Source organism: Macaca thibetana, chromosome 10, assembly GCF_024542745.1.
Source record: "Macaca thibetana thibetana isolate TM-01 chromosome 10, ASM2454274v1, whole genome shotgun sequence".
Classification (NCBI taxonomy): domain Eukaryota; kingdom Metazoa; phylum Chordata; class Mammalia; order Primates; family Cercopithecidae; genus Macaca; species Macaca thibetana.
Window position 1 is genome coordinate 57625970 of NC_065587.1, and position 20504 is coordinate 57646473.

General features: G+C 36.6%; 2 protein-coding genes across 6 annotated transcripts in view; both read left to right on the top strand.

Annotated features, from left to right (window-relative positions):
* PTPRT (protein tyrosine phosphatase receptor type T) overlaps positions 1-20504 on the top strand; it is an 820910-nt gene that overhangs the window by 593203 nt on the left and 207203 nt on the right. The gene's annotated exons all lie outside the window — the stretch shown is intronic.
* Positions 20406-20504, top strand: part of CHD6 (chromodomain helicase DNA binding protein 6) — an 853354-nt gene continuing 853255 nt past the window's right edge. Inside the window, exon 1 of the mRNA XM_050806430.1 lies at positions 20406-20409. The gene's annotated coding sequence lies outside the window, so the exon portion shown is untranslated. The remainder of the gene's footprint in view (positions 20410-20504) is intronic.

Sequence of the window (20504 nt, forward strand, 5' to 3'; positions counted from 1 at the left end):
GATTTGCTGAAGCATACTCCAGAAACAAGAGAACGAGCTGGGTTTGAATCTGTGCATGTAAAAAATGCAGTTAAAAGTCCTATGCATTTACTGCTCTGTTTCATGCCAGGTCTTAGTCCCACAAGATAGCTTCATAGAGGAATATGGCTGCACTAGAATCAGCAGGATCCCAAATCCCTTATGCACTCATACTTTTCTTTTCCTCCCACCAAACATGGCCAGCCTAAATCCCTCAGTCAATCTTGAAACACCTGCTGGCCCTGCCATTAACATCAACAAATAATGAGGAGTTGTACTAATAACAATTATCATAATAAATTGGCCTTTGATTACATCTGTCACCTGAGAATTTCAAAGACTTTACAAACATCAATTAGTAATTACAGCTCAATGGATCTCTTACAGAGAGCAGGAATCATTAAGGTCAGATAAGAGCTGTGCAGGGAAGCATGAAGGACTGCTCTGGTTTGGGTTGGTTTAAACCAGGGGGTTGCCAGCTCCTAATAGAAAGTCTAAGTCCCTCTTCATGAGGTGCAGAGAAACTACATTTCCAACTTTTCAATTAGGGGATAGTTTGTACACAGCCTTAAAGTCCTATTGTTGAGGAATGGGAAGTATAAAATGCAGTATTGGGAAGGAGCTTATAAGTTGTCCAGTTCTCTTCTTTCAGCAGAAAAAAGAAAACTAAAGTCCAGTATGGGGAAGTTATTTGCTCAAGATCAGAGCCATGGCTTAAACCCAGTCTCCCATGCCCTATTTGCATTTGTTTATTCTGCAGAATTGTGCCTTCATTGGTCATGAGCTCTCCTCTGTAAGGAGATATGAATGATGATGATAAAACCCCAAAAACCCACCAGTTATTTATTATGGGCTTGCTGTGAGTCAGTTGGGAATACAGATAAATAAGTTACAGTTCCTGCCCTCAGCGAACCCACAATCCAGTGGAGAAGACAGTCATGAAGACAAACATGGTCAATAAATTATCAGCAATCACAGCGGCAGAATACCTGGTGTTCAGCTATAAACCTGGAGGAAGAGGGGATGAGGAGGTGCCTAGGAAAAGTCTTGTAGAAGACTTTTTTGACTTGGCTACTAGAAGCTAAGTGGATATTTTCCAGGTAGACAGTGGGGCAGAGGAAAGGGTATGTTTGCAAAAGAAGCACCTGAGCAGAAGCCCCAAAATCGGGGATTCCCTGATACATTTGGGAAAACATGATGGTGTTGGTTCCGGGATATGGAATGAAGGCCAGAGAGAGGCAGATATCAAATAATGATGGGCTTTGCATGCCATGCTAAAATACTTGGCATTTATTCTTTTGAAAACAGGGAAAAGAAAAAAATTGTCTTGGCTATAATCTCAATATCAATTTATTAGAATCATAAAGTCATGCATGTATATTTGCATCCTTAAGGCACTTGTGCTCACAAAATTTTGTTAGAGAGTTGTACAGAGGGTATTGCTCCCATTCTATGGATGAGAACACTGTAAATCAGAAAAATTAAGGAATGTACCCAATGTCACTCACATTAGAAAAAACAAAATTTGAATGTCTAAGTTTATTATTGATGGCATACTCCATATGTATTGTTCTCACCTTTAAAACACATGTTGTTAGCTAAGAAACGTTTCACACATACAAAAGTCAAGATGATAATAGAGTGATCTGTATATGCCCATTACTCAACTTCAACAACGTCAATTTTTTTTGTTCCAACTTACTTTCTCTTCCACCAAATATTTCTAACTCATTTTTTTCAAGGTAGTTTCAATTGCACAGAGATGTTTCAAAAATAGTGTAAAGAATGTTAATAAACTCTCTACACAGATTCCCTAATTGCTAACAGTTTACCACAATAGATTTACCATCCCATTTTCTCTCTCTCCTCCTGTTCTTTCTCCTCTTCCCCTATTTGTCTATTTGTCTCTCTCTCTATAAATCACCCCTTTACTCCTAAATGCTTTAATGTGCAATTTCCAACATAACTACAATACAATTACCAAGAAATTAATGTTCACATAATACTGCTAGCCCCAGTTTTGCCAATTGTCTCAGTCATATTCTTTTTAGTAAATTTAAACAATAAAAAAAAAAACCTGGTCCAGGGTCACATGTTGCCTTTAGTTGTCAGGTCCCTTTTAGATTCCTTGTATCTGTTCTTGCCTTGACTTTCATGCCCTTGACTCTTAAAAAAAAAAAAAAAAAAAAAAAAAAAAAAAAAAAAAAAAGGATGCAGCTGGAAACCATCATTCTCAGCAAACTATCACAAGAACAGAAAACCAAACTGCATGTTCTCACTCATAGGTGGAAATCGAACAATGAGAACACTTGGACACAGCAAGGGGAACATCACACACCGGGGCCTGTTGTGGGGTGGGGGGCGAGGGGAGGGATAGCATTAGGAGATATACCTAATGTAAATGACGAGTTAATGGGTACAGCACATCAACATGGCACATGTATACATATGTAACAAATCTGCATGTTGTGCACATGTACCCTAGAAATTAAAGTATAGTTAAACAATAAAAGAATTCAAAAAAAAATTACAGACCAGTTATTTTGTAAAATGTCCCTCAAGTTGGGTTTGTCTGAGGTTTTCTCAAGATTAGATTCAAGTTATGCATTTTTGTCAGGAATACCACAAAAGTGACGTTGCTTCCTTCTCAATGCATCATATTAGGCGGCACATGATATCAATTTGTTCCATTACTGGCGACATTAACTTTGATTACTTAAGGTTGTCCATTAAGGTTTTCTCCACTATAAAGCTACCATTTCTTTGTAATGTGTAAGTATTTTGTACAGACATATTTCTAGACTATGTAAACATCTTGTTCTTCAAACTTTCATCTTTTGTTTTAGCATTTGCTGATTTTTTTTGTTGTTGAAATCAACTGTTACAAAGATGTTTGCCAAATGACAATTTTCTAATTCCATCATTTGTTCTACATTAATTCATGGACGTCTATTCTGAGGATGAGTTTTCCTTTCTCCCCTATTTTCAATGTATTTATATTGATAAAAATTTATGGATTCTTCTTTTATTCAGTAGGTTATACTTCAGTACTATCATTATTTATTTTTATGCTCAAACTGTCCCAGAATTAGCTAATGTGAGCCCCTTCAAGATGGTTCTTTTGTCATTCTGAAATGTCTCCAGCAGTTCTTGAAAACTTATTTTCTTTCTGACACAGAATCTTGTGCTTCCTTCGCCCCAGCTCTGGTTCCTTTAAATGGGGATTGGTACTTATTATAGAAACTCAGAGCTGGGGACAAGTGGGAGTCATTGTTAGTGAGTATCACTGATTCTAGGGTCTTTATCTATCCCTCTACCTGTCTATCCATCTATCTATCTGTCTCCCTCTCTTTGAGACGGAGTTTTGCTCTTTCGCCCAGGCTGGAGTACAATGGCACGATCTTGGCTCACTGTAACGTCCGCCTCCCAGGTTCAAGTGGTTCTCCTGCCTCAGCCTCCTGAGTAGCTGGGATTACAGGCACCAGCCATCATGCCCAGCTAAATTTTTTTATTTTTAGTGGAGACGGGGTTTCACCATGTTGACCAGGCTGGTCTCGAACACCTGACCTCAGGTGATCGACCTGCCTCAGCTTCCCAAAGTGTCGGGATTATAGGCATGAGCCACCACAGCCAGTCTTTAGCTATCTATCATAAAAGGCAAAAGTGGCCGGGCACGGTGGCTCACGACTGTAATCCCAGCACTTTGGGTGACTGAGGTGGATGGATCACAAGGTCAAGAGATCGAGACCATCCTGACCAACATGGTGAAACCCGGTCTCTACTAAAAATACAAAAATTAGCTGAGTGTGGTGGCGTGTGCCTGTAGTCCCAGCTACTTGGGAGGCTGAGGCAGGAGAATCACTTGAAATCAATCAGAGGTTGCAGTGAGCCAAGATTGCAATACCTCACTCCAGCCTGGACAACAAGAGCAAAACTCTGTCTCAAAAAAAAAAAGGCAAAAGTTCATGATACCCGCAATTCTAGTCCAACACCAAGGAATTTATTCCAGCCTTCACTCTTCCCATTTCTGTAGTTACCTTCTCTGGCAGTAAGAAGCTTAACTTCATTATTATTCATATATTTACTTATTGTTCAACATAGAATACTCAGGAAGTATTTCTAGAAATACTAATCTTAGCAAAACAAACCTAGTAACTAGGGTTCAATATATGTATTTTGTTTTCTGTCTTCAGTCTAAATGTATACAAACTGTTGTGTTGAAAAGTAATTTGTTTTTTTTTTTCTTTCACTGGAATATGGTTATGTATTTATTGGAAATTAAGTTAGGTTTATTTATGACTCTTTGTTTTTAATTTTAGTTTCATTTTGCCCATCCCTATTGATTTTTTTAATATGTAAAACATTATAACATGGTTCTAAAAGTCTAGCTGTACAAACAAGTGCATACAGAAAAGCACATATCACTTCTTTTTTTTTTTTTTTTTTAGAATTTTGTTTGCTTTATTTGTGTGTATGTGTGTGTGTGTTTTTGTTTTGTTTTGTTTTTGTTATACTTTAAGTTCTAGGGTACATGTTCACCTCTACCATCCCCTGTTGGAAACCAATGTCATTAATTTCTTGGTGTTTTTTTTTTTTTTTGTAAAAATTATGAAGTTAATGTATGTTTTATTTCCCCTTCTTCTTATAGAAAAGGTAACATATTATAGATACCTGGGTATCACTTTATATTATTTCATAAAGGTCTTCCTTATTATTTTTTTTTTTACAGCTGCCCAGTACCCTATTATGTGGTTATAGCTTATTTTATTTGGTCACTCTCATGTGTGGCTATATTGTTTTCAATATCTTTCAATTGCAAACGTTGCTGCGTAAAGGAACTCGTGCACATATATTTTTGTATTGTTGGAGGTGCGTCTTCAGAGTAAATTCCTAGAAGAGGGATTGTAGGATTAAAGGGTGGACTAATACACAGCTTTGCTACATGTCACTAGATTTCCTTCCTTAAGGGTGAAACCGATTTGCATTTGTCCCAGCAATGTATGACTGTTTCCTCACAGCCTTGTAAACAGTTCATGTGGTGTAACTTTAATTTTTGTCATACTTACTTGTAAGAAATTATATCTCAGTATAGCTTTAATTTCCTTTTTCTTATAAGCAAAATTGCTATATTCTCCTATATTTAATAGCCATTTTTATATAATTTTTGAATTACCTGTTTATGTCTTTTGCTCAATTTTCAGTTTGTTTTTTACTTTTTCTATCAGTTTCTAAGAGTTATTTATGTATCAGATATCAGTACTTTATCTGTGGTATATGTTGCAATTTTTTCCAGTTTGTGATTTATCTGTTGACTTTGCTTATATTTTTGCCACAGCAAATAAAATATTGCCAGATGCATCATTTTTTTCTTTTATTACATTTAAACTTTGAGTCATAGTTAAAAAGTTTTTTCTTACACCCAGGCTATAAAGGGATTTACCCGGGTTTGCTTCTAAGTCTTATGTATTTTAATATTTTTATATTTAGTTTTCTGATGTTTGGTTTTTGTTTTTGTCTATGGTGTAAATTATGGATCTAATTTTTATCTGTTTTCCCAAATGTCTGTCTAGTTGTCCTAGCAACATGTATTTAAAAGATCATTTTTGTCCCGATAATTTGGGATGCTGCTTTTCTCATATTTTAAATTTTCCTATGTTCTTGGGTGTTTTTCTAGATGTCGTATTCTATCCCAGCAGTCTGTGTGGCTATTTCTGCAGCAGCCCCACACTGTTTTAATCATGGATCTAAACTTTAATATCTGCGAGGGAAAGTTCCCCATCGAGATTTCCTTTTTCAGTGAGTTTCTAGCTCTTCTTGCATGTCCCTATAAATTTTAGTGTCCACTTGTCCAGATTCATAAAAAGTCTATTAGTAATTCTGGGATTGCATTAACTTTATACATTAATTAGAGTGAAATGACATCTTTAAGATGTTGAATTATCTTACCTGAGATAAGAGATGTCTTTCTGTTCGTTCGCATCTACTTTATCTTTCATGGGTGCTGTAAAGTTTTCTTTATACGGGTTTTGTGTGTTCTTGCTATTAGCAAGTATTTCATCTTTGTTGCCATTGTAATGGGGTTTTGCTACCCTTATGTCCTCTGAGTATTGGTTTTATATATGACTACTATCGACTTTGTATATACATTATGTTTTGGGGGGCATAGATGTTTATACCTATTATATTCTTTGGTAGCTGTGGATTTTAGCAATAAAAAGTATCCTTTGCCGTGTTTAATACTTTTTTAGTTGAATTCTTGTTATATCAGGATCACAACTATAGCTTTATTATTTTTTCATTTACTGTTCATAGCTTATTTCATTCCTTCCTTTTTACTTTTCTGAAGAAAATTATTTTATTCACCTATTTTTTAAATTTTTATTTTTGCAGGTACACAGTAGGATATATTAATATATTTCTTTGTTTATGGGGTAAATGAGATGTTTTGGTACAGGCATGCAATGTGAAATAAGCACATCATTAAGAATGGGGTGTCCATCCCCTCAAGCATTTATCCTTTGAGTTACAAACAATCCAATTACACTCTGTTATTTTAAAATGTACAATTAAGTTATTATTGACTATGTTTGTTGCAGCGCTGTTTACAATAACAGTGTTTTAGAGGCCGGGCACGGTGGCTCAAGCCTGTAATCCCAGCATTTTGGGAGGCCGAGACGGGCGGATCACGAGGTCAGGAGATCGAGACCATCCTGGCTAACACGGTGAAACCCCGTCTCTACTAAAAAATACAAAAAAACTAGCTGGTCCAGGTGGCGGGTGCCTGTAGTCCCAGCTACTCAGGAGGCTGAGGCAGGAGAATGGCATAAACCCGGGTGGCGGAGCTTGCAGTGAGCTGAGATCTGGCCACTGCACTCCAGCCTGGGTGACAGAGCGAGACTCCGTCTCAAAAAAAAAAAAAAAAAAAAATAACAATGTTTTAGATGTGACCTTTATACACGGAAGGTAGTTGGGTCTTGTTTTGTAAGCCAAATGAGTATCTTTTAAATTTCAGTACTTGAGTTAAACCATTAACATTTGGTGATATGACTGATACATCTCAACTCTGCCATATATTTTTATGTCATAATTTACCATATTAATTTTATAATACTTTCTGGTGTGCTTTCTTTACTCTTTTATTTTAAAATTTCATTTGGTATTTAGGAAGTCTTGTATTTTTGTTCTAGTAGTTACCTTTGTTCTTTTATATTATTTAACTTTTTTTTTTTTTTTTTTTTTGAGACGGAGTCTCACTGTGTCACCCAGGCTCGAGTGCAGTGGTGTGATCTCGGCTCACTGCAACCCCTGCCTCCCAGGTTCAAGCAATTCTCCTGCCTCAGCCTCCTGAGTAGCTGGGATTACAGGCATGTGCCACCACACCCAGCTAATATTTGTATTTTTAGTAGAGATGGGGTTTCACTATGTTGGTCAGGCTGGTCTCGAACTACTGACCTCATGATCTGCCTGCCTCAGCCTCCCAAAGTGCTGGGATTACAGGCATGAGCCACCGTGCCTGGCCTATTTAGCACTCTTAATCACATCTTTTCTTGTTTAATCTTTTGCTATCTGGTTTGTCAGATTTTTCTGGTATCCATTAACTTTCACATATTGCCTGTATTAGTTCGTTCTCACACTGCTATAATGATACTACCTGAGACTGAGTAATTTGTAAGGAAAAGATATTTGTTTGACTCACAGTTTCACATGGCTAGGGAGGCCTCAGGAAGCTTGCAATCATGGCAGAAGGGGAGGCAAACATGTCCTTCACAAGGTGGCAGAAGAGAGAAGTGCAGAGCTAAGGAAGAAGAGCCCGTTATAAAGCCATCAGATCTCACTCACTATGACAAGAACAGCATGTGGGAACCACCCCTATGATCCAATCACCTCCCTCAAGGTCCCTCCCCCAACAGTTGGGGATTACAATTCAGATTACAATACAAGATGAGATTTGGGTGGAGACACAAAGCCAGACCATAGCACTGCCTGTACAACAATAAATGACCTAATACTACTCTTCTCTTTCCCTGTTTCTTCTCTCTCTCTCTCTCTCTCAATTTTTAGTTGCATTATTTCTGCAATGACAGAAAACATAACATTTATATATCCTACTTTCATCTAACCCCTACCTTATTTCAGTCTTAGATTTACAGTTAAACACATTAAACTTTTACCATCAGTCCTTTTGCTGAAGCTTCCTCAGTCGTATTTTTTGGATGAACTTATCCTCTGTAGATCCTTCAAAAAAGACAAGTACAACATGCTCTGGCTTTTTGAATGTCGAAAGCTATTTTTCCATAGCTTTGCTATATGAAAAACACATGGCTAGCTATAAAATCCTTGGTTGATATTAACACTTTCTCTGAGCTTTTGGAAAATGCTGCCACATTGTTTTCTTGCTTTGCATGCTGTTTTTGAGAAGTATTATGATAGTCTAATTCTCTTCCATGTGTTTATTATTGAATCTCTTTGGCTTTGAGAATATTTTTTCTAAGTTTAGTAGTTTACTAGGCTGCGTCATGGAGTTGATCTTTTCAGGTCCGTTTTCCCCAGTGTACTGTGCACTCTTTCAATATAGAGGCTTGGGAATTCTTTTACTTCCAATAATTTTTCTTAGATTATTGTTATGAAATATTTACCTACCTATTTTGTCTCTCTGCTCAGAAATTTCAGTATACATATGTTGGATTTTCTTTGGCTTACTTTTAAACCACTTTTTTTACCAATGCTTGTTAATTTTTTCTATATCTCATTTCTGTTGTGTTTGTTGGGATTCTGCCTTCTTTCGTGCCCCTTATTAAACTGTTATTTTTGACATCTGGTAATTTAATCTTCATTTCTGAGGTGATCTTCTAAAAATTTCTGTCCTGAGTTAAATCAACTTTCTTTTAAAATTTTTCCTGATTTTTTTGTACATTTGGATTTTTCACTTGTGCTTCTCTAAGTCAAAGTTGTTTGAGGATATTTAATTCAGTTTGTAATGCTGTATTACTTCTATCTTCTTCTGGTTCGTGACTGTTTTCTTGTTAGGGGTCGATTTTCATCATTTGTGGGGTTTTGACTTTCATTTTCTGTTTTCTTCATCTAGTAGCTTTATTAGACTCTTTCAAATTTTAAAAAATTTTATAGATTTAATGTGGCTTATAAGCTTCTCAGTTCAGAAACAGTTTGTTCTGACCAGATAGCAAAGTACAGGGTTTTTTTTCAGTCGATGATTTTGTGTGTATGTCATAGGGAATGGGGGTAGGTTCTGATTTTTTGTTTTTATTCTCTTTTTACTTCTGTGATTCTGAAAATTCTCACTTTGCTTCCTTTTTCCTTCAGTCTCCAATCTTCCAAGATTTCTTCTCCTTTCTTTTTATCTCATTTTCACCCATAAATTTTACCCATTGAGCACGACCACCTTGAGTCACATGTTCTTTCAAGTCCTTTTCCTTTACTCTTAGTTTTGATCTACCGGAAATTGTTTTAGCACTTTCATGTGTAGCGTGGTCTTTGTCTTCCTGGAAAGTATATTAGATCAGCCATGTACTCTCTGCTAGGTTACCTCTTTTCTCTTCCAAATTGTTTTTACATAGCTCTTGTTTTCCACATAGGATGATAAAGATGATTGTGTTGAAAGCTTTAGAGATATTTCACCTATATTTGGTTCTTATTTTTGCACCAAACAGGGCCTATGACATTTTAAGACCTCTCTATACATTAATTATGCTGAAGTTGTGGATTTTATATAATTTTATTTTTTCTTCTTTTCCTGTGTTGATTTTGAATCATATGTGGGAAAATTTGGTGTTAAGTCGTTACCAATTTCTTCAACTACCCAGCTCCAACATGAATTAATGGTTGATTGATGGTGGAAAGTGATAGATCTAGAAAAATCAATAATGACTCCTAGGTTGTTTGCTTAATCAACTAAGTAGATGATGGTGGCATTTATTTAAACATGGGAAATTAGTGGTGAGTAAGGCTTGGAGTGAAAATAAAAGAGAAAACAGAATTCTTTTAGAGGATTGTATATTTCATTGTGAATATTTCAGGTAGACAGATGGATAGATGAGCCTGGATCTCAGGAATATCAATGCTAGAAAAAGTACTTTTGGAGTCATGAGAATATAATATTCAAATCCTTGCAATTTGTTATAATCTCCTAGTGTAAGTTAGGAGACAAATGATGAAAGAGGATATAAAACCAAGCTCCAGGTCACTCCAGTGTACTGAAGTCAAGTAAAGGATAAATAAATAGGCAAAAAAAAAAAAAGGGGGGGATAAAGAACAGGTCGTGAAGTAGGAGAAAAGTCTGGAATATAGAATGACTTAAAGCCAAGATGATTAAACAGGTCAAGGAGGGAATGGTCAGTTGCAGCTAATGTTCATGAGAGATTAAGGAAGATGGAGTTGCAGCAGTGACTATGAGCACTGAGCATGTAAAAGTCTTAGTGGGCTTAGTGTAGTCTGATTGAAGGGAGTTTCAGAGACTTGATGAGTTGAGGCAATGGAGTCAGCATCTAGAGAGATAAAACTTACAGGAAGATTTTCAGAGGGTGGGTTTGATTTTAAATTTTCCAAATGGCTTGCATGCTACTTGGGGGCTTCCTTTCTTAGAGTATGGTTCATGGCATTGGCTCTTGCCTCAAGTGGAGCCTAATGCCTTCCAGGAAGATCTCATAAAGTTGATAGTGAACATTTGTCCAGTTAGAAGTGTCTGTAACCAATAGCCACCTGTCCTGCAACCTGAGGCGGCACCTTACTACTCACTGTTGGTGACTGAGGGTCTTCAGAATCCAGCATACGTGCTAGCTAGTGAGCTACAGCTCAAGTGCCCCTCTGCTTCTGTTACCTCTTTAAAGGCATTCCTCATGCATTATCCTTTAAGGAGGAGGCTACCACATTACCTAGTCCTAATGGTTCTGAGTTACTTAAGGTTTCCAGATCTTATCTGATTGTTCAAGGTCCTCTGTCAAGTCAAACAGAATTTTCTAATATCACAGACCACTTAGCCTGTTTTCCAAAAGAAAGCTGTGCCCCATTGTCTTTGTGTGCCTGCCTGCAACCCAAGAAAGCAGAGCATCTGATCTCAATGACAAAGGGGTATTTGCCTGCAGATACCTCAGAAAAGAAGGCCACTTGCTTGAAGGTTACTTTGTATTTTAGCCTGGCTTATTGTATGTGTAACCTTGAAAAATGTTATTTAATCTTGTGAGAAAAAAACGGACACTGCTGTATCTACCTCACAGTCTTGTTATAAGGATTAGAAGACATAAACTATGCTAAGTAGGTATGAGACAAGAGAATCACTGGAACCCAGGAGGCAGAGGTTGCAATGAGCCAAGATTGCATCATTGCACTCCAGCCTGGGCAAAAAGAGCAAAACTCTGTTTCAAAAAGAGGAAAAAAGAAAAGACAATATCTTTAAAAAAAAAAATTCTTAGTGCTTCTTTCAGATAATGAACATGTTAAGTGAGTGAGTCCCATTGGGGCTAAACAATAGCTTAAGGGGCAGTGCTATGGAAGAAAGTCAAGGAGAGTCAGTTTGTGGGAAGGCTAAACTAAAGGACCCAATGCTGTCAATACCATAAGCCCAGGCTGATCCATATGCATGGGGTGGGGTGGGATGGTGGGAGGGAACTCTAGAGTCAAACAGAGCCAAAATATGCTTTCCAAAGGTAGGGGAAAGTTGGGGTAGGATCACTGCAGCCACTCTTCTGGTCTAAGGCACCACCATCTCATCATTAGACTATACCACCACCTTCTTCTCACCAACTTGTTTCTCTTGCACCCTGTCTATTCTCCACATAACAGCCTCTGGCTTTAAAAATTTTAAACCTGAAATTTCAATTATTCATGCCTAAATAGCTTTTTAATGACTTCCTGTTGTTCTTAAACTATAGACCAAAACTCTATAGTCCCAAAAGGTCTCCCAGTCTTATGTCGCTAGCTTCATTTTACAGCATGCCCCAGGTAATTCATTATGATGATAGCCATGCCAGACTTCTGTATGTCTTCAACTGCACCATGCTTTTTCCCACTTTCAGGCCTTTGCATGTCTGTTTCTGAGTCTGGGATGACTTTCCTGATGCTTCATATGTCTAACTTCTACTTATCTTCTCTTCTCAGGGTAAGGTTAAATGGTCTTTCTAAAAGCAGCAGACCATCTTTCTTCCCACCCACACCCCATGCCGTCTCCCTTACACATGCACAGCACCTGGCACTTCTCACTTACTTTAGTATACTAAACTTTTCAACGCAACCTCATTTAGTTTAGTGTATTAAACTTATATACAGATTGACAAATTTTTTACCGAGTAGATACATACCTATGTGTGTTTATTGCCTATCTCCCAGTGTTTATTGCAACTTTTAATTAGATACTTGTTTGTGAGAATAGTCATCTAATGTTTGTCTCTCCCCAGATCTGCATGCTCTTTAAGGACAGGGACCATGTCTACTTTTGTCATGCTTGTGGCTCCAGTACCTAGCCTAATGCCTGGCACATAGTGATCATTCAATAAATACCTGTTGATCAGTTGACCAAATGAAGACATGAACAAAAATTAGGTGGACTATCAGGATCTCAGCCCAGTCTTAGAGGAGAGTTAAGGCCTGATTCAAAGTTTTACTGGGGAAACTATGGAAAGATGCTGAGGTCAGGTCTAAATTCCATCATATCAACTGGGAAGCTCAGTCTTAGATAAAACAAAGACACAAGTTGGGATAACTGTGAAAACTATTTGAAAACTGTGGGATCAGGGATAAATCTACACCCTATTAAATGAGGAGTCTAATGGGGCAGTAAAGTAAGAATTGTATGTATTAGCCAGGTACCTAGGGCTTCTTGATCAGGTTAGCAGCCTAACCCAAGTCTTTCTGGATAATAAACAGCAACTATGAGACATTTGATGACCTAGACAGTTCCACTGTGAATTCCTCAATTGAAGAGGCATCCTAAAATTTCAGTAAATAATCGAAGGATAGATGAATGGATAGTTAGATGAGTCAGACTTGACCTAGTGTAAAAATGGAGGCTATAAGTAGATACAGGTGTGAGGCATTTTGAGTAATAAGGTAGGTAATCACCTAAATAAATAAATAAATAAATAAAATTATTTGCATGAGGGTGAGGTATTATGAAGTAGTATCAAGAAGACAGGGTACTGAAAATAAAGGAGTACTGCCAGTAGCTAAAACCAGACTCAGCATTGAGGACTGGAAGCAACCTTGGTAGGGTGGCCTGCCGGTTCTACCAAAGTGGCCTTTTCTACCCCATTCTCCATCATTTGATTGATGGGGAAATTGAGCCACAGAAAGGGACAGAGAGTTACCCAATATTGCTGCACTGGCAGAGCCTTGAGTAGAAGCATTTCTCAACAGAGCACAACAGCGAAGACATGATGTTCTACCCCAGGGTGATTTATACCTGCATGCAGATTTTAGTCTGGAGTGGGAAGTGGAGCATGGGTGAGGTTAAATGATAAGGAAATGAAATTATGTTGTACTGTCCCAGAATATATTACAAACCTGGAATTAGGCTATAGTAGAGATCAAATAGAAAATACAGCTTTTTTTTTTTCTTCCATTTCCCAGAGACTTATAATCTGAGAATAAATAAAGTGCTCATTTCCTTTTGTTGAGATGACTGGGAACTTTGGACATAGGCGCACTGGCCAGACCTCTCCTCTGATAGACATCAGAGTATCCAGAATATACCCGATTTGCTTGCTGACAATCCAGTCACTCAGAAGGTCAAGAGAGTGACTTAGGGCTTTGTTATTCTGTACCTAATTCTCACCAACAGAGACAAATTGATTATGGAATTAAAGTTGTTAGGAACTTAGAAAACAAACGTGTTGGCATCATGTTCATCAGTCAGGAAGACTTAAGCATAATCGTGTATACACTCTAGATCATAGAAAACAGACTTTAAAACGTGTGGGGCTGAAGGGGTGATTTTAGGAAATGGCTCGTTGTCCTGCACGAAACTGTGGAAGGGAAGATTATTCTAAGGAAAGTTAAAAACTTCTCACAAATGACACAATGTACAAGAGAAGACAGAATAAACCACTGCACTAATTTACAATCTCATCAACAGAGCATTCCCCTTTCTCTGCAACCTTGCCAACATCTGTTATGTTTTTGACTTTTTAATAATAGCCATTCTGACTGGTGTGCGATGATATCTTGTTTTGATTTGCACTTCTCTGATGATTAACAATGCTGAGCATTTTTTCTTGTTTGTTGGCCACTTACACGACGTCTTTTGAGAAATGTCTGTTTGTGTCCTTTGCCCACTTTTTAATGAGGCTGTTTGGTTTTTCTCTTGCTGATTTGTTCAAGTTTCTTATAGATTCTGGATATTAGTCCTCTGTCAGATGCATAGTTTGCAAATATTTTCTCCTATTCTGTAGGTTTACTCTGTTGATAGTTTTGTTTTTGTTTTTGTTTTGCTGTGCAGAAGCTCTTTAGTTTAATTAGGTTCCAATAGTCAATTTTTGTTTGTGTTTCATTTGCTTTTGAGGTCTCAGTCAAAAATTATTTGCTTAGGCCAATGACCAGAAGAGTATTTCGTAGGTTTTCTTCTAGGAATTTTATAGTTTGAGGTCTTATGTTTAAGTCTTTAATCCATTTTGAATTAATTTTTATATGGTGAAAGGTAGTGATCCAGTTTCATTCTTCTGCATATGGTTACCTGGTTTTCCCAGCATCGTTTTTTGAGTAGGGTGTCCTTTCTCCGTTGTTTATTTTTTTCATCTTTGTTGAAGATTGGTTGGTTGTAGGTGTGTGGCTTTACTTCTTTCCCTGTGGAAAGCAGTTTGGAGACTTAAAGAACTAAAAGCATTACCACTATTTGACCTAGAAATCCCATTACTGGGTATATACCCAAAAGAAAAGTAACCATTCTACCAAAAGGAGACATGGACTTGTATGTTTATCACAGCACTATTCACAATCACAAAGACATGGAATCAACCTAGGTGCCCATCGGTGGTGGGTTGGATAAAGAAAACATGGTTCATATGTACCGCGGAATACTATGCAGCCATAAAAAAGAATAAAACCATGTCCTTTGCAGCAACATGGATGTACCTGGAAGCCATTATCCTAAGCAAATTAGTGCAGAAAGAGAAAATCAAATGCCACATGTTCTGTCTTGTGAGAGCTAAACATTGGGTACACATGGACATAAAGATGGAAACAATAGACATTGGGGACTCCAAAAGCAGGGAAAGAGGGAGAGACGCAAGGGTTGAAAACTACATATTGGGTACTATGTTCATTTGTTCACTCTTTGGGTGATGGGTTCAATAGAAGCCCAAACGTCAGCATTCCGTAATATATTCATGTAACAAAACCTGCACACCAACCCTCTGAATCTTCAAAAAAAAAAAAAAAAAAAAAAAAACCACTGCAAAATTCCCTTTATTGTGACACGTTTTACGAGAACATTCCCACAGAAAGCAGATTAATGTTCACGTTTGCAGGGAAGAAGTGACCAGAAGAAGCATGAGGGAAACTTTAGAGATGCTGGCAATGTTGAGTGTTTTGATCTGGGTGCTGGTCATAGGTGTGTTTTACTTGGTGAAAAATTTGTCAAACTGTGTTTAATTTAGTATACTCATCCGCATGTATGTTACACTTCAAATTAATTGTGCAACGATTATTAAGATTTAGTCTGTTTCCTTCAGGATGTATTTTTAAAAAGCTTAAATTTGCATGTTGTAACAAAAAATGCACTCTGCTTTATTTATTTAATATTCTCTTATGTGTATCCCATGTTATTACATGGCCTTCACAATCATTTTTGTTAACAGCTCCATAATATTCTACTATGTAGATAGACCACAGTTTTCCTTTTGGAACTTTTTTCTTTTTGTGTTTTTAACATATACTAATTGTAAATATCTATGGGGTACATAGTGATGTTTTGAGACATATAATGAATAGTGATCAGATCAAGGTAATTAGCATATTCATCATCTTGAATATTTACCATTTCTTCATGTTGAGAACATTCGGTATCCTCTGTCTAGCTATTTGAAAGTATGTATTTTGCTTAACTATAGTCATCCTACAGGGCTACAGAACACTAGAACTTATTCCTTCTATCTAGCTCTAATCTTGTATCCTTCAACAAATCTTTCCCTTTCTCTCCCTCCCCTTCCTAACCTCTAGTATCTGCTGTCCTGCTTTTTACTTCTATGAGATCAACTTATTTTAGTTTCTACATATGAGTGAGAATACGAAGTATTTAACTTTCTATTTACCGCTTATTTTCCTTACTGTAATGTCCTCTAGTTCCATTTATGTTGCCACAAATGATGGGATTTTATCCTTTTATGGCTGAATAGTACTCCATGTTGTATATATACCACATTTTCTTTATTCTTCTGGTTTTTGACACCTAGTTTGATTCCCTGTTGTGGCTATTGTGAATAGTGCTGCAATGAACATGATGCAGATGTCTCCTCAATATACTAAGTTATCTTCCTTTGGATAAGTATCCAGTAGTAAGATTGCTGGATCATATAATAGTTCTATTTGTAGTTTTTTTGAGGAGCCTCTATACTGTTCCCAATAGTGGCTTAACTAGTTTACATTCCCACCAACAGTGTATAAGAGTTCCCTTTACCCCACATCCTCACCAACATTTGTTATTTATTTATTTATTTTTTAATAGCCATCCTAACAAGGGTGAGATGATACCTCATGGTAGTTTTAATTGGCATGTCCCTGATGATTAGTGATATTGAGCATTTTAAAATATATTTGTTGGCCATTTGTGTATCTCCTTTTGAGAAATGTCTGTTCAGATCATTTGCCCATTCTTTTTTTAGTTGTATTTTTGTTTGCTGTTGAATTGTTTGAGTTCCTAGTATATTTTGAATATTAATTCCCTGAGGGATTAATAGTTTGCAGATACTTTCCTTCCATTCTGTATGTTGCCTTTATACTCTGTTTATTGTTTCCTTTTCTGTACATAATTTTTTAGTTTTATATAATCCTACTTGTTTATTTTTATTTTCATTGCCTATACTTTTAAGGTCTTATTCATAAAATATTTTCCTAGATCAGTGTCATATGTTTGGTTTCAGACCATTTCCCTTATGTTTTCCTCTAGTAGTTTTATAGTTTCAAGTCTTACATTTATGTCTCTTACCCATTTTGAGTTGATTTTTATATAGGGTGAGAGATGGGGGTCTAGTTTCATTCTTCTGCATATGGATGATTGATTTTTCCTAACACCACTTACTGAAGACACTGTCCTTTCCCCAGTGAGTGTTCTTGGTGACTTTGTCAAAAATAAGTTGACTGTAGATATGTGCATTAATTTTGGGGTTTTTAAAAATATTATTTCATTGGTTTATGTGTCTGTTTTTATGCCAGTACCATGCTGTTTTTGTTACTACAGCTTTGTAGTATATTTTAAAGTCTGTTAGTGTGAGGCCTCTAGCTTTGTTCTTTTTGCTCAGGACTGTTTTGGCTATTTGTGGTCTTTTGAGTTTTCATACAAATGTTAGGACTTCTTTCTATTTCTATAATGAATGCCATTGATATTTTGATAGAGATTACTTTGGAGAGTCTGATTATTTTACCAATAATAATTCTTCCAGTCCATGAGCATGGGATATCTTTCTACTTGTATCCTTTTCAATTTCTGTCAACAGTATTTTTGGTTTTTCTTGTAGAGGTCTTTTACCTCCTTGGTTAAATTGATTTCTAGTATTTTATTACTTTTGGTAGTTATTGTAAATGAGATTCCCTTATCAATTCTTTTTTAGGTAGTTTATTGTTCATGTATAGAAACATTACTGATTTTTGTATTTTTTTAGGTAGTTTGTTGTTCATGTATAGAAACATTACTGATTTTTGTATGTTGATTTTGTATTCTGCAACTTTACTGAATTTGCTTAACAGTTCTAGGAGGGTTTTTTTGGTAAAGTTTTTGGGTTTTTCCCACACATAAGGTCGTGTCATGTGCAGACAGAGACACTTTGACTTTCTCCTTTCCAACTTGGATGCCCTTTAATTTTTCTCTTGCTCAATTGCGCTGGCTAGGATTTCCAGTACTGTGTTGAATAAGAGAGACCACAGCTTTCTTTGCCATGCCTGTGTGGTTAGACAGATACATCGCTCATGATTTTCACTTTTATAAAGAACACTGGAACCAACATCTTTGAATATAAAGCTTCATTTATATTTAAAGTTATTCCCTGAGAAAAGATTCTTAGATATCTAGACAGATAAGACTGAATTTCTTTAAAGTGAAGATACGTATTTACAAATTACTCTCAGCAGTATTAGCCTTATCAAACCTTTGCCCTCTGCTGTATTCAACAATCATGCACAGAATTGGCAAGTTTTCTAATATATTACTTTCAAAATCATTTTTTGTTGTTGTTGTATTACCAGGAAGTGGAAGATCATTCTAACCATCTACAGTCTGCTGGCATCTCTCCCAGTCTACACAATTTCTCAATGATAGTCATTGTGACACTGCACAGTCATTTGCATGTCTTCCTCAGTGTTCTGGGTTTCATGCTTTATTTAACCATCTCAAGCTCTTTAAACCAAAACACAGAGTATGGTGCTGTTGGAATGGAAGCCAACAGGAGCTTAAAAGCTTTGTCCAAACATGAAAACAGAAATGAGTTTGCTCACTTTAATTATCATATGCAAGATTTAACGTGTAACTTAAGCTTTTTGTACATCTCATTTAGAGCAATATCCTTTACTATTACTTTTTTTCTCCACCATTTTTCTTTTCTTTCATCTTCTGGGTATGTTCTTTTAAAAAACTTTGTTATTGAAACATAACAGGCTTCAAATTTTGTGAGAAGATTTTATATGAATGATTCATATATTTGAACCATGACTTCTCATGTTTTTTAACATTTCTGAATTATCTACTTTATAAAAGGAAATAATTGTTTGTTTTAAAGAGAGACACTTTTAGTATTTATGAATAAGAAAACACTTGTTCCAAAGAACAAGTCATGTCAACCCAACCTTCTTTCTTTAAGACAGTCTTTGCACTGATTGGAGAAATGCAGTAGACAGAGTATCAGTGTCTAAAAGAAATTTGAACCTATTCTCAAGCTCAATGCATAAGCAGTTTATGATATTAGTTCAGATTCTGATTAACAGATGAATGTCAACCTGGAAGAAGGAATCTAGGACATGTCATAAGGTTCTACCATTGACATTATCCAGATTGTTACTTATATTAATGATCTGGATGAAATTAAAGAAAAAATTGATTTCTAAAATTTTTCAGCTTGTGGAGACTGTAATGATGGGTTGTAGTACTTGGATCAGTTGAAAAAGATGGAAATTATAGTGGTAAATATGACTCTCTACTTGGGTTTCAAAAATAGAGTCACACTCGTACATGTAGAGGCAGACTTATAACCAATAATTTTATTTTTGCTTAGGGGAGATGGATAAACACTAAGATGTTGCCTATGTTAATAGAAGCCCAATATAAGTAAGGATAATAGTGGCAGTCTAGATAATCATATATCAATAAGAACATGTATAGACTGCTGTTTTGTGTTCTAGTCACTGCACATTAAGAGGACAAAGTGGTGTTTGTCCTAGAATGAGCAGCTAGGATAGCTCGAAAGACTTGAACTCTTACAATATGAGGAACTGATGAAGAAGAATGTTTATGAGCCTGAGAACCATATTTCATTGTCCAGACCTCTTTTTTACACAAGCAAAAGCAGACTTTCTGTGCATTCTGAGGAAGAGAATGAAGACTATTGGTGGTAACTATGAGATTAATTATGGGGAGTCATACTTGGACGTAATAGAAGTGATCATTTCCAGCATTACTAGTTGGAATAGAATCTACTGTAGACATTGTCATGTCTTCTCTACTTCTGGATACATGGGAGGATTCCATTTCCCCATCTCACTAAAATTAGGCATGGCCATTATTAGGTTCTAGCCAATAAAACATGCATAGAACTGAAAGTGTCGCTTCTGATTCAAAGCATTTGATTGATAGTGCTTTACTCATTAGCACTCTTTCTCCCGTTGGGTTACAATGGACATACCAGCTATGATCTCTGAGTGGTTACAATGGTCAGAATGTCTCCCAATCACCCCCACTCCCACCCCTTAGACTCAGCCACACACCTACATTGGACAGGTAGTTTGAATGGAAAATAAACCTTTGCTGTTTTTAACCACTGAAGTTCATGGGTTTTATTATGGCCTCCTAACCTTTTCTATCCTGATTGCCACCACTGCCTTCAAGATGCATGGTTCTTTGTGAATGAGCTGCAGCAAGACAAGAATTGGATTATTGACAGATTTTTGGTTCAGCAACTCACATACTTGCATTCTTTGCATTTTACTTTTATTGCTACACTGAATTCAGACTGTTGTTGGGGGTATAATTTAATCAACTGGAATTTTCAACTGGCTCCAGGACCTCCTGAAAGATGAATCCCAGTAAAATGGGCAGAGATAATTCTCTTCCTAAGCAC